Source organism: Pinus tabuliformis, chromosome 7 (assembly GCF_031772625.1).
Source record: "Pinus tabuliformis cultivar Carrire ecotype Pingquan chromosome 7, CPIR1, whole genome shotgun sequence".
NCBI classification, from domain to species: Eukaryota; Viridiplantae; Streptophyta; class Pinopsida; order Pinales; family Pinaceae; genus Pinus; species Pinus tabuliformis.
In genome coordinates, this window is record NC_142293.1 from 120656286 (window position 1) to 120681626 (window position 25341).

Here is a 25341-nt window from a genome sequence, read left to right on the forward strand (position 1 = left end):
TCATGTAGGTTGCCACATGGGTGCACCAGATGCCACGTAGGTGCCATGCTGACATAGTGAGGTGTATTTGGCCAATTTTTAAAGGACCATAACTTTTGATCTGTAAGTCGGATTGAAGCAAAATTTATATCGTTGGAATCAACTCAACAAGATGATTGCAATAATTTTGTTTATTTCATATTTTGGAAAAGTAAAAAAGGTTGAAAAATTTAACTCCCATTCCCATAAATGTACTTTGAGAACTGGGTCAACAGAGTAATCACCTCCTTCTGACTCTGGTTGGATTTGGGGTTAGGAGGCGTATGCTTATACATCATGAGTTTTTATAATAGAAATAAAGACAAAAGAAGAAATAATAAGGATAAAAAATTGGGAATAAGAAGGGAAAGAAGACCTAGGACTTTTGTTCATTTTAATGGATATTCAAAGGAATTAAGGCAGTTGCTCCATACAGGCGTAATGTTGTCCTTGCTACAACACCCTCCAAATTTTTGCCCTGCATCAAAATTTTTAGACTACTTTGACTTTGCATGTTGTTTCTACAAGTATTAAGAGTCATTACATGTGTTTTCCCTGAGTGTTATTGTCCCTTTTTGAAGAAAATTGAAGTGTCGTTTTTTCGCACAGCAAGCGTCGCACATCGCACAAATGTAGTTTTGATTTGTTTCAAGGGATTATATTTGTGTTAATGATTCATTCTCATCATGCAGACATGTATTGCACTCATTTCCAAAGTTTCAAGCATTGTCGCACAAGTGTCGTCACTATAGTTGGAAAGTGTACCTTTAGTGTCACACTTGGGGAAAGTTGTCGCAATGTCCTCGCATTAACGAAAGTATTTTTTTCATGTGTAATGGGTGATCTATGTTGTGCCATGAAGTGTTCTAAGTGTGTGATCATGCTCAATTCTTGTCCTTGTTCATTTTCATCTCAATAATCCCACACTTAGTCAAATCTGGAAAACTTCCCGACTGAGCAACCTGACATCACTTTGCCTTCCTAAACTATGCACTATGGACTCTTAGCCCTCAATATTTACCCTTTACTCTTAACAATGTGCAACGCATAGTCCTTTCCTTCTAAAACTACACATTGCACAGTCTTAGTGCTCAGTCTCGACCCTTGAGCTTTGGAATTGCGCAGTCCCTGCCTTTAGTCAATCTCCTCTGTGCACTGCGTAGTCTCAAGCATCAAGCCTCAACCTTGAGCCCTTGAGCTATTGTGAAATCCCTTGGCCTCTGTCCCTGTGGAATTTTCGTGGTGGGAAACCTCAATCCTCGAGCCCTCATCTTGACCTCTTGATCCCCTCAACTGTGCATTTGTCTTTCCCTGACTAGCTTGAACTGTTCACAATGCAGTCTCAAGGCTCAATCTTGTCCCCTAACCTCCTAAGATGCACAACTGCGCAATCTTTGAGCCTATGTCTCAACCTGCCACCTAGTTCCAACTCAGTCAGTGGTTGCCATGAAACATGGTATATCAGGGGTTTTATCGAATTGATGTCATCTTGACATGAGTGGATTGCAATTGCAAGTATCATTTCATGCCATGACAAGATGATGGTGAATGAGATCAAGAAGGAAACCCTGCTAGAAGACACCTTTGTAGTTGCAAAGACAAGTTAATCAATCAAGAGAAGACAAAGGGACACCAGATTGCAACAACCACTGAAGATCAAGATCACATTGAAGACTCCCTATCTTCAACACTGATGAAAGAGGGAAGAAAGGAACATGCAACATATTTTAAGAAGACTCAAGGATAGCTGCAAAAAGGATGACTTGAAATTTCCACATCATCATGCAATCCATGTCCTGTCAAGTCTTGTCAAGGAGTCATGTCATTATTGGCCACATCAATTGTGGATCATGTAATATCATTATAACATAAATGTAATGTAAAGTGAAATTCCAAGAGACATGTATAGAATGTGAAAAATAATGTAGGAGTAAAAGGGCCATAAAGAAGTCAAACAATCATGAGGGTAGTCTAAGAGTCACAAGGAAGGTGAATGATCACCCCATTTATTATATATACACCCTCATTTCTCATGTAAAGGACTTTTCACCTTGGCTCCTCCTACCAGGCATAAGAGAGAAATATAATTCTTTTGGAGAAGCAAGTGGTTTCTCTAATGCTCCATTATTGGTGCTACTAGTGTTCTCTGTATTGATGTATCTTGGAACTTTTGCTTAATTACAAAGCTCGTTGAGCCAACACACTTTCATGTGTATGTCATAAATATTGTAAGACTATTCTTTGAATGTTTGTGATGTATGTTGTTTTCATATGTACTAAGTAAATTGAACTATTTTGATGGCTTTGGTACTTATCTTGTTGAAGGTGTGTTGTATTTGTTTTAACAATCATTGCTTCCATGTGAACTATTTCACTAGTTGATCAACAATTCATTTTTATGTATATGCATGTGTGTCTTTAATAGATCAATGTTATTACTCCTCTTATAAGGGCATGCTTTTCCTTTCCCTTTCAGTGTAAGAACCTTGATACACTTTGCAGCTGAAAATTCCACAAGGAATTCCTACTTGTTCATCTGAAAGCTCATGTACATTGCTCTCTTGTGCTGAAGTTTGTAGCCAAGGAAAATCTATAAGAATCCATAGCTGTCGGGTCTTGATTCTGGAAGGGCTCCCACACTAAATGGTGTGAAGTATAAGTAGGAATTTTCATCGGGAAGATCCCGTTAAATGTTGGCGGTATCCAACATCGTCGACATTTTGGTGCTAGAAGGAGGGCACCCACCTTTTTATCGTTGAAAACTCACCACATCCTAACAGAAAAAACTTTGTGCAGGGCACTAACATTTCTCGTTACCACTCCCACTCATACTCCTCAAAATGAATAAATTGTTCAGACTAGTCTAGGACAAGCCTTTGAAGTTACCTATGACCAAATACAGGATATTTGTCCTATCACTCATCGATTTGCGAGAGTTATTGGTTTACTCCATGTTGTTGCGATCCAGCCTCATAAGACTTTGAAGAAAGAAATCTCACCTAGTGGTGTATTGGTTTCAACGGTGGAAGATTTAGTTATCACAACCCTTGAGGATATGGTTGAACCTACAGAAAAACAAGGGGAACTTTCACTTGTGGAGGAGAATCCAGACAGTGCAGGGGAAGATTTTCAGTTTTCTGACGAGGAGCACCCTGATCACTACGCAAATCTGAACAATGAAGGAGAAGCTTCTTCAGATTCAGGAGAAGAGGAGGAGGATAATGACATAAACATGGTTGATGTATATTTGGATATTTGGATTGGATGGCCGAAGGGCCACTCGCTCTTTCGGACAATCTTCATAAGATGCCCAAACATTTGGAAAAGTTGTTGTCAAAGTTTGATTCGTACAAGAAGACCAAAGTTGAAGACCATATAGAAAAGTTTTACATGCATCTGCAGATGTTAGAGGTATGTTTCGATAATGTTGCTTACAAACTCTTTCTATATACTTTAGAAGGTAGAGAATTTGTATGGTATCACATTCTTCCAGCGAATTCAATCCGAAAATGGAGGGAGTTAAAGAAGTTGTTTCTTGAAAAGTTTACTAATAATAAAACTCTCACCATGTTGTTGATAGAACTCAAGAATTTAAAAGTGGGGGATAAATAAAGAATCAAAGATTTATGAATTTGTTGAAAACTTTCCCCACCGATCTGCAACCTCATGATGACATCATTAAGGATTATTACACATCGACCTTGCCAACTAACATTTATGTTTTCGTAAAGAGAGTTGCGAAAAAAACTTTGGCCTTAAACTTCGCAGAACCTCTTGCTGTAGAGAAATATTTGTGATCTATTGTAGTCATCATAGATGATGATGATACCATGGACTCCAAAGATGCTAGTAAGAAAAACCAAGCCTCTTCCAACGTAACCAAAGACAAAGATTCCATTAAAGTGGAAGGCTTGACCAAGTCTCTGAAGTTGCTCATGAACTAAGTATCAGAATTGAAGAGATGGTTGAGCGAGGCATACACTACTAGTAACAAATCTTATAGGCCTCCATTATTCAAAAGAAATAATAATTCATAAACAACCAAGTTTCTCAGAGTTCCAACACGGTGTTCATCATCGAAAGTTTGATCATGGATAATTTATGCACCTTTCATCAAGAAAAACATTCAGAAAAGACATGCCCGTAGTGGAATCATAACATGAACACCATGATGGCTAATCTCGTTGACACCTTATTAATAGAAGAAAAACTTGAGCATAATGACGAGACGAGCGAGCTTGTCATGACTAAAGATAGTTTGGGTGTTGGACATTTAGTAAATACGCTCAGTATCATATACAACGTTGACAAATAGAGTGTTGATCAGTGAGCAGTGAGTGAAGCTCTTCCCAAGCACTCATATGACCATTATAATATGAGGAGGTGTTGTTTTTAAGTAGGATATTAAGAATCAGTTGCTGAGCATAACTCTGTTGCCTTCCAACCCAAATCAGAATTCATAGAATAAGTATGGAAATGCTTCTTCTAAGAATACTTTGAGTAACAACAAGAATAAGTCCATCACTCCCACTGCAGGGGATAAAGTTACGCCACTGGACTTATCAGCACAGCTCATTACAACGATAAGCATTGATTACAACATTGTGGAAGATATGAAGAGAGCTTGTGCTAACATTTCATTGTTCGAGCTCACAAGGATAACGGGCCAGTGGGCACTCAAATGTCAGGTAATTCTCACGATATCCTAAAATTTGTTGTAAATGTTGTAAATTTAAGTTCTAATACTCTTTGCCCACCATTTATGTTAACGTTTGAAATTTTCAATTATAATGTTCACAACTGTTTGGTCGATTTTGGTGCATCTACAAATGTGATGCCATTGTCGATTTCCAAGAAAATAAATGCACAATAGGATAAAAATGATGCACATATCATACAGTTAGACAGATCACTAGGCCAGGCCATTGGTTAACTCTAAAATGTTCTTATCTGACTATCATCTAATCACAGAGTTCAGCAATGTATTAATATCGTAATTGTGGACATTCCTGAAGCATATGGTTTACTTTTAAGCAAACACTGGTCCAAAAAACTGCAAGGATTCTTTGCGATGGACTGGTCTCACTTATGGCTTCCATACAAAGGCAAAACTAATCATATTCGAGCTGAAAGTGAGGCCTACATGAAGCATACTGTGACACAACCTGAGGAAAAGAATGAAGCAATGGGCTTCACAGAAATGATCTTTAGAAATTGTTTTCTTGAAGTGGATCACGAATGTTACCTAGCTCAACCTTCACTAGTCCCACCACACACATAGTTGGAACTCCTTCCTAGAAATCTAATTGACGATAATGACATTTGTACAGTAGATATAGGTAGTACTAGTGTAGTTAGTATCACTAGTTTTTCTAATAATTGGGACTTTATATCTTGACGATTCGAAAAAACAAGAGGGCTCTGGAGTTGGTTTTGTTTCATTAGACCCACAACAAAGAAATCATTTGATCTCTTGTCGCTTAGAATTTGAGTGCACCAATAACATCGCAAAATATGAAGCACTCGTCTTGGTTCTGCAGAAAGCCATCGACCTCAAAGTTGAGGCACTCAAAGAAATAGGTGACTCTGGAATCTCGTAGGTTAGGTACGAAATACTATACACTGTGTGTCACGTAATCTCAAAAGTTATCAACGAGAGGTATGGCATTTAATTTCACAATTCCAAGATTTCAATATTATTTATGTTCCTAGGATTTGTAATGCTACTACAGATACATTAGCAAATTCTGTTGCTAAGGTGTCACCGCTTAGAGATGGATTTTTCATAGAAATTATTTATAGGCCATCCATACCTGATAATATCACTACCTTTCAAGTTTGCAATGATGAATAACAAATACTGGATTTTATGGCGAACATTGATGTGTTCAAGGATGCAGCGATTGATGAAGATGAGCACAATAAAGCATTTCAGGATGCAGCATGAGAAAACAAAGAGAACCCCATGCCCAAGGGTGTGGTGTCACTTGAAGAGTTGTATAACTTGCAAAATTGCTTCAAGGGACTCATAAATGCAAAGACTCAAAGCTCGACCCTATCGCATGAGCAAATAAATCTTGGTACAAAACAAGATCCAAAGCTTGTTAATCTCGGTACTCGTTTCACATCTCAGGAGAAGGAATATTTCATCCTCCTTCTCAAGCAGTACCAGGATGTTTTCTTGTGGACATTTGATGATCTCAAAACTTACGACATGAAAATAATCCAGCACGTAATTCCAATCAAGGAAGGGGCCAATCCTTTTCAACAGAAGCTACATAAAGTTCATCCGATGCTTGAGCCCCTAATTCAAAAAAAGATGCGGAAGCTACCGGATGCTAGGGTCATCTTCAAAGTGTGACATTTGACATGGGTATGAAATTCGGTTCTCATAAGAAAGAAGTTCAGGGAAATATGCTTGTGTGTGGATTTTTGCAATTTGAGCTGTGCTAATCCGAACTCAAACAAGAACGCAACAACTTACATATATAATCATAAGCATAAAGATGCAGTAGAAAAACACTTCATTTCATTAATAGAAAAACAATGAACTATGATTAATAGAAAAACAATGAACTATGCTTACAAACAGAATGGAAATAGGATAGCTCGGGCAAGGGTAGCTTATCTTTGAGAAGAGATGTGGCAGCTACATGCCTATGCACTAAGTTACAATGAGGCTCAAGGGCCTTTTTATTATTGAACAATAAGGAAAAACCCTAAACAACCAAAACCCTAACACGAGGAGATGTAACACCAAGAGTTTATAGACCATGTAGGGGTTAGTTGGGCAACCAACTTCTTGGGGTCGTAACATGGTCATAATATCTTCGTTTGACGCGTGTGATACCTCATTGGAAAGATATCTCTAAGGACTACAGCTGTTGATGTGATTACCATATCAATTTCCAAATTTTTATTTTGCCAAAAAAAACGTTGTTTAGGGCCTCAAAACAGCTCTAAAAGTTCAGGACCAGAAAAACTGCCAAAAATAGTAAATTGTGCTACAATTAAGAAAACAGATGAAACTGATTGGGGGGGTCTAGGTGGAATAGGCCGGTGGCCACGAATATCCACCTGTATCATTCTTGCCCCCTTAGGAAACAATGGTCCCCATTGTGTTCAAAGCCTCCATGAGGTGAGGAAATTTATGTTGAACCTAGTCCCTTGTGAACCACTTGCCCTGGTGATGGAGTTGGTTTGCTTTGACAACTCAATAAATATAGTTGTATCCTTTGTTTCTAAGTGTTCTTGATCTGTGCATCCAAGATCTGATTAGTTGTGGCCTGTTCCATGCAGTATGGGTTGAGCTTTGTTGGTGTGAGTTCTTCTATAATGTCAGATGTGTCCAACAATGGTGGGAAGTAAGGCCGAAGGCGATCTACATTGAACACTAGGTGCAGACCAAGGAACAATGGGATGTTGAGCTCGAAGGCGTTGTCACCAACGACCTTGGTGATGGTGTATGACCCATATCTGAGTGGGGGAAGCTCGCGGTGGGATCCAGCAAAGCACTCTTTTTGCAAATGAAGCCAAACTTTGTCGCCCACCTGGAACTTGTGCCACACTCAATGTTGATCATGGCGCTATTTGTACTTAGCATTGGATCTGTCTAATATATCATGGACCTGTAAGCGGATGTGTTGAATGCGCTAAATGAAGTTGTTAGTCCTTTCAGCTTCGGACTGCACATGAGCCAAATCTACCTGAGTGGATGCAAATCGTATGGCCACATCAATCGAGCATAATGCACAGAATGTGTACGATCATCCTGTTAACAACCTCTATTTGGCCATCAGTTTGGGGATGGAAAGCCATGGACTTAGTGAGTTTTATATTCAGCATCGACCAGAGACTTGACCAAATTGAACTCAAGAATCTGTTGTCCCAATCTGAGATAATGGACTGTGGGATCCAAAAGTGTACCCACAATCACTCAAAGAAGAGCTTAGCAGTGGTCTCTGCTGTGATACTCTTCTTGTAGGCCGCCATGATGGCCATCTTAGAAATCTGTCAATGACGACGAAAACGCAATCGTTGTTGTGCTTAGTAGAAGGAAGTTCTGACATATAATCCATGGAAACAGGTTCCCAAGGCCGCCTAGGATTAGGTAGAGTATACAGGCCTTGCTTCTTGATGGTTGGTTTGGCAATGGCGTAGGTGGTACATGATCTAATATACTTCCCAACATCCTAACGAAGTTTCAGCCAATAAAAATACTTCTGTAATACCGCCATTGTTTTCTCTACTCCGAAATGTCCAGTGACCCGACTATAGTGCACCTCCCAAATCATCTTGGCACACTCACTCGAAGGAACACATATGTGTCCCAAGTGGCATAACAATGCATCCCGAAGGTGAAAATTTGGAACTTTCTTCCCTTCGAGGAGTGTCTGGTACATGCTGCCAAATTTTGGATCGCTCTTGTAAAGATGCAGCCACCCCGATGTCTCGTGCCCACAAGAGTCGAGCATAGTGATTAGCGCCATGACCAGTGGTCAGCTAATCAACGACATTATTGGTGTTTCCTTCTTATACTTAATGTTCAAATGAAATTGTTGCAGATAGGTGGACCATTTCTGATGGCAATTGTTCTGCAACTTCCCTTGTGTTTATATGAACTGTAGAGGTCGATGGTTTGTGTGGATGATTGTTTCCTTCCCCAAAATGTAATGCTTCCATTGACGACATGCCTGCATAATGGAATACATTTCTTTGTCATAAATGGGGTACTTTCGGACTATGTATGAAAGTGTCTCAATGTGGTAAGCCATTGGATGCCCATGTTGAGTAATAACTGCACCAATAACATAGTTGGAGGCATATATCTCAATCTCAAATGGTTGTTGTAGGTCTGGTAATGTGAGCATTGGTGCAGAACAAAGGCGATTCTTCAACTCAAAGAATGCTCGTTGTTGGGTTTCTGACCAAAAGAAGTTTGCTTTCGCTTCGCCCTTGGTGACTTGATTTCAAGGCTAAGTGATATGAGAGAACCCAAACATGAACCTACGGTAGAAATTGGCAAGACCAAAAAAGTTTCGGAGCTCTGTTAGACTGGTTGAGGCTAGCCAATCCTAAATGACTTGTATCTTGGATGGGTCCACATGTACACGTTTCGCATCAATGATGTACCCCATATATTGAACCTAGGTCAGGCCAAAGATGCATTTCTCCAAGTTAGCACACAACTTGTGTTGTCGAAGGGTTTGAAGGACCTATCGAATATGGTGGAGGTGCTCTTCCCAACTCTTGTTGAAGATCAAAATGTCATCTAAATACACCACCACGAATGCATTGGTGAAGGGCTGCAAGATGTCATCCATCAGTCTCATGAAGGTTGCAGGGGCATTCGTTAATCCAAACGGCATGAACAACCATTCGAAAAGGCCCTCCTTGGATTTGAAGGCAGTCTTCCACACATCGGAGGGTTCGATAGGCACATGGTGATAACCTGACTTCAAGTCAATCTTGCTGAAATATTTGGCCCCCTTGAGCTGGTCCAGAAGGTCATAAATCTGCAGGATTGGGTACCTATTCCGGACAGTGATCTTTTTCAGCGCCCGATAGTCAATACAGAGCCTCCAGGTCCCATCCTTCTTTTGTACCAATACAATTGGGCTCCCACAGGGTGATGAGCTTGGTTTGACGTGCCTTTCCACAATAGCTCTTGAATCTACCACTTGATCTCATCATTCTCCAGAACAAAGGGTCGATATATCGGTTCATTGGGCAGTGACACACTCGGGGTCATATAGATGGAGTGCTTGACCTCACAGTGCAGAGGTACCCTTGTGGGTGAGGCGAAAATGTCCTTGTACTCCTCCAAGACCTTGTCCATCTGTTGCTGCTGTGCAGAGGAGCCATACCTAGAAGCCATGGCCACAACCTTCTTCTTGCCTTTGGGGCGAATCATAAGGAAAATGAATTTCCTGGGTTGGGAAATGATCTTACTGCATTGCTTTGTAGTGACCAAAGAGATGGCGGTAGGTGGGGCTACCTTTGGTATCTTGTACAACTTATTAGCTAAAGTAATAATAACATAGCGAGGTCTAGACTCATATACAACATGTCGCTTCCACAAGTATGGTTGTCCTAAAAATACATCAAAAACTTTAAGAGAAGCAACGTCACACAGTACCTCATCCGTGAAGGGCTTGATGCTGTAGGGAAGGCGGAACTACTCGCTGACGAAAATATCTCGTCCTTGGTGAAGCCACCTGATGTTGTACGATTGTGGATGTGTTGTAGTATTTAGGCCCAGCCGCTTCATGACTTCTACTGAAATGAGGTTCTTTTGGCTCCCGCTGTCGATAATGAACTGCAACGGAAACCCTTCACCCACATCTGTGAGTGGAAGAGGTGTTCCCCCTCCTCTGGATCTTCAGGCTCAATTTTCTAGATCTTTGTGGCGGCCAAGGTGGCACTAGGCTCCACATCAATGATCTGCTTCCCTTTTTCAGTCCCCTTACCGAGTTCTGATTCAGAGTCGAAGCCTGCGTATGATTCGAAAGCCTTCAACTCGGTCACCAGTGACTGCTTGGCCCGACACTCACTTATATTGTAAATGGAGCTCTTATGGAACTCTGTTAGGCCCCTATACTACTAGTGTAACCCCTTATTGTTATTAGTATTGTAACCCACTTATTATATTTATGTACCCATGTAGTGCCCATATTGTTACTATTGTGCCACATAGAAGCCCACTATTGTTATTATTGTGCCCTTACATTATTATTGTTATGTCGGCTCTGATTATGTTATGACCCCTTAGACTCCTATATATAGAAAGGAGGTATTTTCATTTGTATCATCAAAGAATTGTTCATTTATGTAATGTAAAGGAGGTTGCCCCCTTTAAGAGGTTGAATTCTAAGTCGTTGATTTATCTTTTCTATCTTTTTCTTGAGTTGGTTTCATAACATTTGGTATCAGAGCTTTGAATTCTAGGGTTTCGTTGCTCCAAACAGGTCATCGTGGAATTTTCACTATAACTTTTTTCTGTGACGTTTCAGAAGCTAAAAAAAGAACCCATTTGAGAAGAAATCAAGTTGAATATCGGGTCCGAATTTCAGAGCTTTTCGCGCTATATTTTGTGGAGATATGATCTGAGGAAGTTGGTCTTTTTGCAGACTCCTGAATTACATTCCAAACAGGTTACCTGGGGAAAATCATCATAACTTTCTCTCTGAGCATCGGATTGAAATTTAGTAAGAAGGTACAGAAAGAGGAAAGACTGTAGTTTCTTGTATATCCTTTTTAGATCCAAATGATGAAACAGTGACTCGTGGTACGTCGTACAAGTTCGCTTTACTGAACTAGTCTATAATCAGGTCATCTTGGGAGATTGTGCATAACTCTTCCTTGGAGAATCCAACTTGGATCAGACTAGTGGCATTGGAAAGAGGACACAGAGGGCTACTATAGGTCGCAATTTTAGAACTTAAAGATCTGAAAGTACAGATTTATAGTCGTTTCAAGATCGAGCTCCTAAAATCAAGAAAAAGCAAGATGAGGAAGTTTGATGGCAAGGATCCGATAAATTGGATACTTCAAATGGAGCAGTATTTTGATCTACATGGTGTACCACTATTACAAAAGGTATGTATTGCATCTTCGTATTTAGAACCAGATCAATTTTTATGGTATGAAGGGCTTTGTTCTCGTAAACAGCTTGTTACGTAGTCAATTTTCACGGAGGAAATGATAGCACATTATGAGGATACAAAGAGCAACACCTTCTTTAGAGCAACACCACAACAATTGGAAAAAGTAAAAGGGCTTTGTGACATAGTGGAAAGCAAAATTATGGAAACCAGGAAGCATACCCCTCACAACTATAAAGATGGAAGTGTTGTTTCTCCTAGCCTTCCACAACCTACAAGGGTTACACCACAAAAATTGGAAGAAAAAAGAGAAAAAGGGATTTGTTATAATTGTGATAGAAAATGCACTAAAGGTCATAAGTGTGCTGAGAAGAAATTATTTTACATAGAATATGAAGAGGAGGAAGAAAAGGATCAAGAAACATCAAAAGAAGAAGATATACGCCAAGACCCCACCCTAGAGAAAGAAGAAATGAATCAGACCATATCTTGTAAAGAATTGGCAAGAATTACCACTCCTCAAACTCTCAAGATAGAAGGACATATCAAGAAGAAAAAGGTGCAAGAAGTGAAAGATCACATCGAGAAAGAAGAAATGAATCCAACCATATCTTGTAATTCATTGGTCGAAATTACCACTCCTCAAACTATCAAGATAGAAGGACATATCAAGAAGAAAAATGATCAAGAAATGAAAGATCACATCGAGCATCAAGAAATGAATCCGACCATATCTTGTAAAGGATTGGAAGAAATTACCACTCCTCAAACTCTAGAGATAGAAGGACATATCAAGAAGAAAAATGTTCAAGCAGAGAAAGATCATATCGAGCATCAACAAGAAGTTTTCCAACTTTTAAAGGATAACGCCACTTCGGCACAAAATCAAATGAAACAACAGGTAGATCAACATCGTAGTGAAAAATGTTTTGATGTAGGTGATTGGGTATTTTTACTGCTACATCTCAAGCAAGCTATTTATGGGAAGGAAATGTTGGCAATACTACATGCACTTAAAAAATGGCGACCTTACCGAATGGGAAGACTCTTCAAGGATGAGGATGTGGAAGCATTGTTTTGTGCTATTTCTATTATCCAACTAGATTGGATAAATGAAGCAAGGGATGAATGGAAGAAGGACGAAGAAGTATGGCCACTTATTCAAAAGTTGGAAAAGGTCCCAATTCAAGCAATATTGCCAGAAATTGAAGAGGAAGGAAAATTCATATTGGAACCTGGAGCAGTAAAAAAAAAACAAGAACCCGACAGCTACGAAGTCGATCAATTTCATAGTATCTCATTAAGTATAAGAACTTAACCGCTGCAGATTTCACATGGGAGGACAAGAATTTTATACAGAAGCATCAATAACTACTCAAGCGTTGAGGACAACACTTTTTGAAGGACAGGGGCATGTTAGGCCCCTATACTACTAGTGTAACCCCTTATTGTTATTAGTACTGTAACCCACTTATTATATTGATGTACCCATGTAGTGCCCATATTGTTACTATTGTGCCACATAGAAGCCCACTATTGTTATTATTGTGCCCTTACATTATTATTGTTATGTCGACTCTGATTATGTTATGACCCCTTAGACTCCTATATATAGAAATTAGGTCTTTTCATTTGTATCATCAAAGAATTGTTCATTTATGTAATGTAAAGGAGGTTGCCCACTCGAAGAGGCTGAATTCTAAGTCGTTGATCTATCTTTTCTATCTTTTTCTTGAGCTGGTTTCATAACAAACTCACATCATTTTCCCGTGTCCTTCTTTGTCTTCGTGGTGTTGTTCTTTGCTTGTGGCTTCGGCGGGTTGTCCTAGGTAGCCCCGCCTTGGCTTAGTCCTTTGTTCTATGGTTTGGGGGCACCTTTTCCTTGCTTTGGATTCACATATCCAAAGTCTCGCTTCTTCTGTTTAGACTTCTGCTCAATCTTTACAGCATACTGAAATGCCATGCTGAGCAAGGAAATGTCCAGAAACTCCATCTTGTCATGGATGTACTTGTGTAGACAATGACGGTACTTGAGCACCAAATGCCACTCAGTATCCTTGATACCCAACTTCGTGCGAAGGGTATGGAAAGTATTTGTGATCTCTGGCACATCTTGGTCCCTTCCCCGCCGTAGCATGGTCCACTTTATGCATTTATCTTCATATCTCCCAACAGGGTAATATTGTTCCTTAATGGCGCCTCGGAAAAAATTCCAAGTGGGTGCAACTGAAAACAGTGAGGGTTCACTCTCGTCCTTTTGTTCATAGTAGGTTTCCCACCAATCCTTGACGTGTGGGGCGACTTTGAGAAGTGCAAACGTAATCTTTTCCCGATTGGAAAAGTCATGAACTGAAAAGCATCCTTCCAATATATTTAACCATTTATCTACGATCTCTGCATCTATCAAGCCTTCGAATATGGGAATATTGAAGTTAACTTGTACCTTAAAAGGAGTGGCGCCTCTAGAGTGGCTGTTGGATAAAGATGCATCGCTTGTGGGTAGTCATCGAAAGATCTGGGCAAAGTTGTCCATCATCGCGTCTCTTTGTCGCTCCAGGGCTTCCTCGAGCAACATTTTGAAAGGGTCTCCTGCCCCCTCGTCTTTCTTTTATTTTGCCATGGGAGGTCATCAAGTTTTGCGAGGTTGATTTTGCAATGGTTTAACCAGATCGAGCCCTAACTCCTTATACCATGACCTCGTTGGGGACATACAAAGAAAAACAGAGAAAGAGCAGACCGCTCTAATACCACTAATCTGAACTTAAATAGGAATGCAACAACTTACAGATATAATCATAAACACAAAGATGCCGCAAAAAAACACTTCATTTCATTAATAGAAAAATATTGAACTATGCTTACAAACAGAATGGAAATAAGATAGCTTGGGAAATGGTAGCTTATCTCTCAAAAGAGATGTGGCGGCTACATGCCTTTGAACTGAGTTACAACGATGGAAAAAATGTTCTGTTCAGAGTGAGTCTTGGTTAAAACACAACGCTTGCATTGTTAACCAGTACCACCTACTCTATTCGTCTCTTTGGGTTAACCCTTGTCAACTCAGTCAAGTAGAGTAAGGTGAGGGGGAAAACCTTAACAAGTATGTTAGAGGTATATATAGCATACTTCTTTGAAGTAACAACCTCTTCTGCTCTCAATAACTCAGGATCCCTCTTCCGCCTCTGAAATAAATAAGTGCCTATGCACATTGCTTTGAAAATGAAAAAAAATGAAAAAAATGAAAAATGAATAAGGCGAAAGAAGAGAAAGGCTTCCTGCCTAGAGAGATGATGCAAGTAACTCTGTGGGGGTATTAACCAGGCTTGATGGTAGCGGAGCGATGCTTGTGTTCCTGCGTAACTCTGTCGGAGTACTGTCCAGCTCTGCTGGCATCAAAGCAACACCGGAGATGAAACTTAAACTATGACAGTCATATTACTTGTGCACCAATATACCCCTCATCCCCAATCGAAACAACTAGGTCGACTTGGCTTGAAATGTGTGCTGATCAATCAAGAGAATGGCAGGGACTACATCTTTCACACAAGCTAGTGCAGAAGCCATCACAATCAAGGAATCAAACAATACTTCCGGAAGGGTTAGACTCGCTTTTCACGAAACAAAGTCCATACAGAGAGCTAGAGTTCTACTAGTGTGTCACCAATGTTGTAGCGGCTACAACCACCCTCCAAAATTTTGTCTTACATGCAAATTTTGGAGCATACCTTGGATTGTCCTTGGTCACTTGTTGGTATGCTGATGATCTCAAGCTTCCCCTCCTTGATCTTAAGAGTTGCTCATGTTCTCATCTTTATGCAATGCGTGTCATCTTTGGGCATAGGGGTTGTTGTTTGTCATATAAAGGAAATGTTGTTTTGCTTCAAGGGAAAACATGTGTGCATGAGTTGCTATCATCACATAGACATGTTTCAAATTCACTTCATGCACTCTTGTTGCTAAGGTTCTTGCATCACGCAGAGTATGTTTTATAGTGTCATGCCTTGTGGGTCCATGGCTTGGGATTATTATTATGTTATGTGTTACAAGTTGATGCTAACATTGTTGATCGTATTATGCCTTGTTAGCACCCATGGCTTGTGATTGTCATTTTTGTGATGTTTTATAAGTTATTGTTACAATTGCATGTATCTATGGTGAGATATCATTCCATATTAATACTCAACATTCTACTCTTGTCCCTAGATAGATATTGTTGGTTTTACTGATTCCTATTATAAAACATATACAACAGGTTTTGAGCATTTCCTAAACTTGATGGAACCACAAAGTGATGTTGTGCAGAGATCAATCAATGGCTTAATGGGTTTTCAATCATTTGTTTGGAAGCAAAGTACCATGGTACTAGAAGATTTAAAGTGTCACCGCATATGATTTTCTTAACATACTAGACCAAAGTCGAAAGTTGTTTCTACAATGTTTATGTTAATGGTATTGTTTCTCTAATATTTTCATTTGGCCAACGGCTATTTTAGAATTATTTAGTTTTCTCAATATGTTCTTGAGGATTGTGAAAATTGTTCGCTGGCTTTCGGCAATTGCTCATCAAATTCTACTTTTGCTTGTTAGGTTTTGGGGGCGAAAGTTTCAATATACTAAATGCAAAGTTCATAAATGCAGACCTAAGTTACCTGAATCTGCCCCCCCCCCCACATGTCATGAATCTGCTGTGTCGAACATAATTCGAGCCTGATACATGCTGAACACAAGTTTGACTTGTGTCTGAGATGAGGAACATGTTGAAAATGGCAACAAGAAATGCTAAAAATAGAAGTGATAAAAATAGCACCGCTAAAAATAACAGTTTGGGTACCAGTACTGGATTGGGCAACAAGAAATGAAAAATGGAAGTGCTAAAAATAGCATTCTATTTTTAGCAGTTCAGGATAGTTTCCTATTTTAGTCAGTCCCTGCACTAAAAATAGGAAGTAAAATTCGAATTTGATATCAACAGCGGTTTGAAAATAAATTAATTAATTCTCCATGAGTTAATTAGTTGTGAAAAATCAAACATGAAGTCTATATGAAGACATACAACAGTTTATCTATTAATTGAGGAATTTATCCATCAGTTAAAGAGATAAGGATGAGTTCTAATTTGAATTGTAATTAGTTGGCTCAGTTAATTGAGTCAAGTCCAGTTATAATTGATTTAAACAATTTGTTTAAATTAATGTGAGTTCAGTTAGTTAATGCTTGCATGCATGTAACTGTTGCACTTCAGAGAATTGAATATTCTCTTATAAATAACTCATGCATGTCTGTTCAAAGAAAGACCCAGTTGAGATCAGAGGAGGGACAATGTACTATTCGTTGGATGGATTTTTCCTATAAAGGAAAATCATCCAAGCAGAAGGATTAAGGTTCCTTGAGGATTGTGCAGTTTTACAGGGTGTGAGATCAATGTGAGAGATCAGTGTTACACTTGGTAACAGGAGGATCACCCAGGAAAAACTGCGCAAGGAAATAGGAGGCTTAGAGGGCAAAGGAGAAGGCTTAAGAGAAGTCTTGATTGCATGTGAGCATTCAAGAGAATTGCACTGAGAGCTGGCTAGCTGTGAGAGCTAAAGCTTTGTGTAATCTTGATGTATTTCCACCTTCATTTGTGAGGATTGTACTGAGATTTGGCTAGCTGTGTGAAAGCTAAGGCTTTGTATAAATACTATGTATGATAATACAGAGAGTGGGGTTTTAGGCTAAGGCTTTCCTCGAATTATATTTCTGTGTTATGTGTGATTGATTCCTTCTTATCAGTTATATGTGTTCTTATTGATGTTGCTCATGTTCGATTAAGCTTCCACTAAATTGGTTGTAGAAGTAGATAAATTGTTTTGCTTTAGTACATTGCATTACTAGGTGATCTATAGGTGGGAAATTTCTACATGGTATTAGAGCGAGGTTTTGTAGAAAAAAATCCTACATGGTATCAGAGCAAAGATGATCAATAGAGAGAACCGTATACTGAGAGGAAATTTCAAAGTTTTGAGTTTTGAGCCGAGAGTTTGCAGAGAAAATTTGAAAATTTCTGTACAAAATTTTCAAAAACAAATAGAAGATTTGGATTCCTTGCGGAAAAGGACCCAAATTCAAAAAAAAAAATGGCTGAATTAGAGTTTGGATGAGAGAGATATCGTTGATTTAAAATCAACTCTTTTTCTAGAAAATTTCGAGACGACAGGAAAAGTGGAAACAGATTGGTGTGCTAGCCAAGAACCTGTATGCACTTGAGGTACAAGATGCATGCAAAGCCTTGAGGAGCAAGGCAAAGGTTAGATACTTGGTGGTTGAGAGGAAGAGTAAATTACCTCTCAACATGCAGCGTCAGAAGAAGTCTCAGACAATTGTGGAGGAGCCACAATTGGTGAAGCAACTTCAGGAGGTTGTGAAGCAGCCACAACTAGAGAAGCTGAGAGGAGATCAAGTAGAGACATCTACTCATGCAGAGACCTCCAGTAGGGGGAAATTTCGAGCCAAGTGGGCAGAGGGATCACATGCATCCATACCTCCAGGTAGGAGATGGGGCGATGTGGAGTGATAGTCCCAAGAAGGCTGGAATAGAGACAGGATCCTTAAGGTACCCAACCTCTTTGATTCGACTTTGCTACAGGAGCCCCAATGAGGAGTAGCAGGACTAACTAATTGGGTAGAGACAGATGCGGATGGAGCGACAAAGAGAGCTACAGTGCAGGAGTTCCAGCACTGTGTAGAGATGGCAGGCTGTAACGATGTGAGAGGCACAGGAGTGTTGCACCAATGCAGGTTGGCACAGAGAGGTGTGCATCGGTGCGAGATGCATAGTGTTGCAGCAGCTCAGAGGTCAGAGAGGGAGCACTTGTCAACAACATGTAGAGTTTCAGCATCAAAATATGTTTCTAGCCTAACAAAAAGGTCAGTTGGGAGTTTTTTTTGTTCCGAGAGTTGTTGGAGCAACCGCACTTGGTAGATCTGTTGCATGCAGAACATTCCAAATGTACATGATCAGGTTCGAGAGGAAGCCTTTCTTGTTGAGAGAGAGTGTTGAAAATGGCAACAAGAAATGCTAAAAATAACACTGCTAAAAATAGCAGTTTGGGTACCAGTGCTAGATTAGGCAACATGGAATTAAAAATGGAAGAGATAAAAATAGCATTCTATTTTTAGCGGTTCAAGATGGATTCCTGTTTTAGTCAGTCCCTGGACTAAAAATAGGAAGTAAAATTCGAATTTGATATCAACAACAATTTGAAAATAAATTAACTAATTCTCCATGAGTTAATTAGTTATGAAAAATCAAACATGAAGTCTATGCGAGGACATGCAACAGTTTATCTATTAATTGAGGAATTTATCCATCAGTTAAAAAGATAAGGATGAGTTCTAATTTGAGTTGTAATTAGTTGGCTCAGTTAACTAAGTCAAATCCAGTTATAATTGATTTAAACAATTTGTTTAAATTAATGTGAGTTCAATTAGTTAATGCTTGCATGCATGTAACTGTTGCACTTCAGATAATTGAATATTCTCTCATAAATAACTCATGCATGTCAGTTCAGAGAAAGACTCAGGTGAGATCAGAGGAGAGACAGTGTACTATCAGTTGGATGGATTTTTCCTATAAAGGAAAATCATCCAAGCAAAAGAATTAAAGTTCCTTGAAATTGTGTAGTTTTACAGCGTGTGAGATCAGTGTGAGAGATCAATGTTACACTTGGTAATAGGAGGATCACCCAAGAAAAACTCCGCAAGCAAATAGGAGGCTTAGAGGGCAGAGGAGTAGGCTTAGGATAAGTCATGATTGCCTATGAGCATCCAGGAGGATTGCACTGAAAGTTGGCTAGCTATGAGAGCTAAGGCTTTGTGTAATCCTGATGTATTTCCACCTTCATCTGTGAGGATTGCACTGAGAGCTGGCTAGCTGTGTGAGAGCTAAGGCTTTGTATAAATCCTACGTATGATAATACAAAGAGTGGGGTTTTAGGCTGAGGCTTTCCCCGAATTATATTTCTGTGTTATGTGTGATTGATGCCTTCTTATCAGTTATATGTGTTCTTATTGATGTTGTTCATGTTCGATTAAGCTTCCGCTAAATTGGTTGTAGAAGTAGATCAAGTGTTTTGATTTAGTACATTGCATTATCAGGTGATCTACATGTGGGAAATTTCTACATGGTATCAAAGCAAGGTTTTGTAGAAAAAAAATCTATAGAACACGAGTCAAACTCATGTCGGACATGTGTCGAAATCGTGTCTTGAATTTCGGACACATGTCCCACAAAAAGTGGTCCACACTCTAGGTAAATTCTGAATTTGGGCCACATTTGATCATTTTGCTTTATTATTTGGATGTTGTAGGACTGTGTGATTGACCAGCAAAGGAGATAGACGTCTTTTGGAGGTGATTCAATAGACGTCTTTCAGAGGTGATTCAAGGTACAAGTATGTGGATTTCTCTTCGACTTTTTTCTAGTTTTGCCACAACCATCTGCCTAGCTATTTTGTTTACATGCACAGCCTTATAACAATGCATTTTTCTTTATTTTTACATCAGTCATGGTTCAATCAAGGGCATCAGGGAAGGGGCAAAAGAAGGGGAGGAATGTCCCCATTGGTAATGCCCCCCCCTTTCAATTTCATTAGAGTCTGCTAGTCTTCCATTTGTTGGAGGCGGCGCAACAACAACTTCAAATGTTAAAAGAAACGTCAATTTAACAAATAACAAGTACTAATTATAAACTTGTAGCATTGATGAATCATGATTGTATACATAATGTGTTATTGAACTTGTATCATGATAAAAAAATGTGTAATATCAGATATTAAAAAATTAATATATACATCATATTACGCATTTTCATCATGATACAAGTTCAATCACACATTATGTGAACAATCATAATTCATCAATGATACAAGTTTATAATTAGTACTTGTTACTTGTTAAATTGATGTTTCTTTTAACATTTGAAGTTGTTGTTGCTGTGCCACTTCACGTGACACAGAAACCCCTCCGAACATGTATCTATATATATATATATATATATATATATATATATATATATATATCATGTCCTCTGTGTCATGTTCGGAGGGGTTTTTGTGTCACGTGTCAAACACTCGTATTTTCGTGTCTCCATGTCACGTATCAGCATGTTAGGTGACTTAGATGCAGACAGAAAAGTTGAAGAATTTGGTAGTTAAATGACCTTCAACTAATTTGGGTTCACGATTTGAACTCCGATTTTGATATTGTGATAAGCATTCCCTTTTCCTTTTATGTCGATGCCACCGTTGACGGGCTTGACTTTGAACTCCAATTGTGATATTGTGTTTCATTTTATGTTGATACCACCATTGTAATCTACTAGGTGCTATTTGTACAACTAGTTGTTTTGTTTATGGTGTTCCCTTTTCCTTTTACGTTGATACCACCGTTGGTAATCTACTAGGTGCTATTTGTACAAGTAGTTGTCAAGTTTATGGTACATGATCTTCTGGTTATCTACTCATCGGACATAAGAATCCAACAGCGGTTAGTTATATATTAATATCAGTTATGTATTAACATTACGGTTAGTTATATATTGATATCAGTTATGTATTAACATTAAAGAGTTACTTAAACTTAGGCACAGTATGAAAAAACACTCATATTTATCGTCTGCGATTGCATTCTTAAATATCCCCTTCATGTTGATTTTATATTTATTTTACTATCCCTTGTGGATATACATGATGCCATCTATTGTTCCCTCTACATTGACTAACAGGGATGCTATAGAAGGCCAAGCCTTTGAGCAAACTTTGTGGACGACTTTTCTAAGTTCACATTATACTTTGGATTTTTAAATATGCCTCTCATGGATTCTACACTTGTGTGGGATGTTAATCTGTTACCAAAATTTTACAACTCTAACTCGATATCAGGGACTTAAAAGTTAAGAGCATCAATCGTTGTCCCATGTTATAAGGGTCGTGCTTCACTGCTTAAAAGCATCCATCATTATCCCATGTTGTTGTAGAACAATCAAACACAATCAATTTACCCTCTCTATTTTTTAACCCATCTCTCTATTCAATGTGATTACATAATACAGAGTCCAGACATACTATGTCCTTATAGGCAGACTCCTAAAGAGATTCAACTTTCTTGAACAACATGTTACGGAATTCACTCTTTATAAAAATCAATCCACAAGTTCTCAAGCATGGCATGGGAAGCCTTTGTGGAAAAGAATGAAGGATTTCAACAGGAACGTGTAAAGATTTCTAAGTTCAAAATAGTATAATCCAACATTATAATCAAATAAAAATCAGATCAATAATGTTGCATGACCTTTCACGTAAACTATCAAATCCTAAGCAATGTGAAGTGATAAATCATACCACCAAGGAATCATGTGAACAATTAGCCCCAAGTGCCAAAGATTAAAATGCGGATACTTAATCTTCTTCTTTTAATAAAATTTTATATAGAATTACTGCGCACGTGCATGAGGAAAAAAGATAATAGAAATGGAGTTCACGTAAGGTCCTGAAAGATTTCACCTAAGTGAGCTACCTCTGTTCAGGTAGGTAAAGGTCCTGAAAGGTGTGAGCAGAGCTCGCAACCAAAACCTTATCTGAGGTTTGACCTTTCAGTTATGACCAAGTCTTCTAACAAAAGGTTGACCATAAAGGATCTTACCTGAAAGCAAAACCTGGAAGCACAAAATATAATGTTGCCTGTACATTGTTGCAAGATTCCATTCATTGTAAGGATAGATTGATTTTCACTGAAATCTCTATTTTTGTCACAACGGATTTTAACTTTTAGGCAAAACTTTACGTCATTAGTCCTAATAATCTGCATACAAATCCTTAACATGTAGCCCTACTGAGGACATGGATACTAAATTCACATAAATTATTTGTTTGACAAAAATATATAGCCAACTACGGTGCACATGCATGAAGAAAAACAATAGAACCTAAGTCTCCTGAAGGCTGAAAGCACACAAAACTTAATCCTGCCGATAAACGTTTGCAGGAACCCAACAAGAAGGATAGTTTAATGCCCATTTTAATTTTTGGTTATATAAACCTGGGTTTTAGGAAAACTAAAATTATTAGAATACTTACATGCATAAAGACCCCGAACATAATTTCCTAGAATGTCATACTGCACAGGATTCATATGCAGCACTTACCCACGTGTGAGATGTTCAAAGGCAGATGCTTGATTTGGCTTCATTTATAGATAAAATTCTATAGACAACTACTGTGTTCATGCATGAGGCGGAGAAAAAAATACCTGTAGCTCAGGTAAGGACTTAACTGAGTGACTAGCTTTGTTTAGGCAAGTACGGTGAAAGATCCGGGCAGAGCTCAGGACCAAAACCTTGCCTAAGCTCAGGTAAGAGTCAAGACCTTTCAGTCAGCGTTCAATATCAAAATTTGTACCGAAGGGTTGACCAATGGAGAACTTGTAAGACCAAAAAGGTTGGAATTGGAGAAAGTGAAATACTGGAAATAAAAAGCCAGCCAGAATATATACACTGTAAGTACATTTGATACTAATTGTACTTTCTATTTATATCGCAACGACGCAAATAAATCTTAGGCAAACTCTCAGTCATTAGTCTAATAATTAATTAGATGCATAAGTGTTCTTAACACAATTTCTAGATACAGTCACAGAAAGCACTTGACCGATGACCGATGAGTAAAAGTTTCAGATGCAGATACTTGATCTTATTCATCCAATAGATAAACTTTTTTGACAACTACTGCACACATGCACACATGCATGAGGACTACAATTAACACGGATCCATATTCACTCCAGTTTCTATTGGGCACCGGAAATGATATAAAAGAAACCACTTGAGGCTTAAAGGCCCCTGTTAAAGGCTTCTCTCGTGCAAAAATAAAAGAACTCAAGGTCAATTAAGGTCATGAAAATTCTATGTGAGCTACCTTTATTCAGGCGAGTAAGGCCCTCTCTTTGACTGAGCAGAGCTCACAACCAGGACATTACCTGAGCTAGGTAAGACGTGAAGGTCCGGAACCATCCTCGACCAGAAGGAAGGAATCACAAAAATTGAAGGAAAAAAACCTGCCGACGATATGTTGCGAGAATCTATGCAAATTATGGGAATAGTTTGATGTTCATTGAAATTTATTTACATCACAAAGGTATTTTGATGTTCATTGAAATTTATTTACATCACAAAGGGTATCATATCAGGCAAACTTTGAATATAGAGTTTAATTATTACATATATATGAAAGACCTGAACATAATTTCAGGAAATAGCATACAGAATCCACCTGAACATAACTTCACTTCAGGAAATAGCATACAGAATCCATCCCTAGACAACAAACTACAGAGACTTTAAACAGCATAGTACCACGAAATTAACTCATTGCTTGCACCTACATATGAGCTTCTACGCACACGCAAAAACACCTATTTGGATTCCTCTGCATTCGCCTTAATGTGATCGGCTGCTGTGGGCAAATCCTCGTCCAGAAATATATCCCAATGCCCATCCCATCTGATGAAAAACTCAGTATCCGTGAAATACTGCACCCTGTGCACATCAGGCGCAGGAGTATAGAGATAATCCCCGGGGCCCAAATCGAAGCACTGGTTCTTAGTGAGATTCCACACTCTCTTCGACCCAGACACAACAAGAAGATCATGCCCAAAGGTATGGTGATGGGCCGGCTCGATACTTCCGGCCTTGAATTTGACAATGGCAGCAGTGGGGCTTTCTCGCACGATGCTCATGGATCCCCCGGGTATGATATCCACATCCTGGAAGTTTCTCGTTTTGCTTAATGAACAGAGAGCACAGGAGGATTCGGATTGAGGCTTGCTGTGTTCGGGTATTTTGGGCATTTCCTGCAAGGAATTTTCTAAAAAGCCAGCGATCTCAGGCGGCCATGGATTCCCTTTGCTGGCAGGGCAGGGGGCCTTGAAAGGGGTGTCCAGCCAGGCATCGAGTATCTTCTGGCCCTCTTCGGGGGTGGTGTGCATTCCTCCAACTGCTATAACGTTCGAGTTGCTGATCGACCTGCAGTTCTGGGCATCCTCCACGGAATCGCAGACGACAGAATACACGCCTGGGAACTTGTTGGCAAAAATGGAGACCCCGACACCGGTTCCGCAGGCCACCAGTCCCCTGATTTCCGTTTGATTTTCACTGTGCTGGGCTTCGCTCACCCTTCTGCCGACTTCTTCCCCGACATTGTAGTACTTATCGGTGCCGAGATCCTGGACCTCGATACCCTTTGATCGGAGGTGTTCGATAAGGGAATCTTTGAGACCGCAGGCGAAGTCATCAGCTCCTGCAATGATCTTGAGAGGCTTCTTGGCGTCAGTGCTTTCCATTTTCGGTAGTGTCGAATGTAGAGGGAGGAGTTTGTGCAGACAGGCGCATGCACCTGGACTTGGGATTGTGCTGCACCCAAGTGGTTTGCATATGCGGAGTTAGTAAACTCTTTGGGTTACCAAAGCGTACAGCGAATCATGACGTATTATCAACAGCAGTTCATTTTTTTAAGAAGCGTTCAATTTTTAATAGTAGCTTTTTTGGTCTCGTAGAAGTTAAAATAATTTTTTATTTCATTTTTGTCTTTTTTTGGGTTGAGAATTGGGTAAATTTTTTACTAAAATTAAATTAATTTAAAATTGAAAATTGAAAATGTAAATTTATTTTTGGGCTAAATTTTTTTAT

General features: G+C 39.2%; 1 pseudogene; it reads right to left on the reverse strand.

The window, feature by feature from the left end:
- Positions 1 to 24037: 24037 nt before the first annotated feature.
- Positions 24038 to 25099, reverse strand: LOC149246038 (DNA damage-repair/toleration protein DRT102 pseudogene; annotated as a pseudogene).
- Positions 25100 to 25341: the final 242 nt, after the last annotated feature.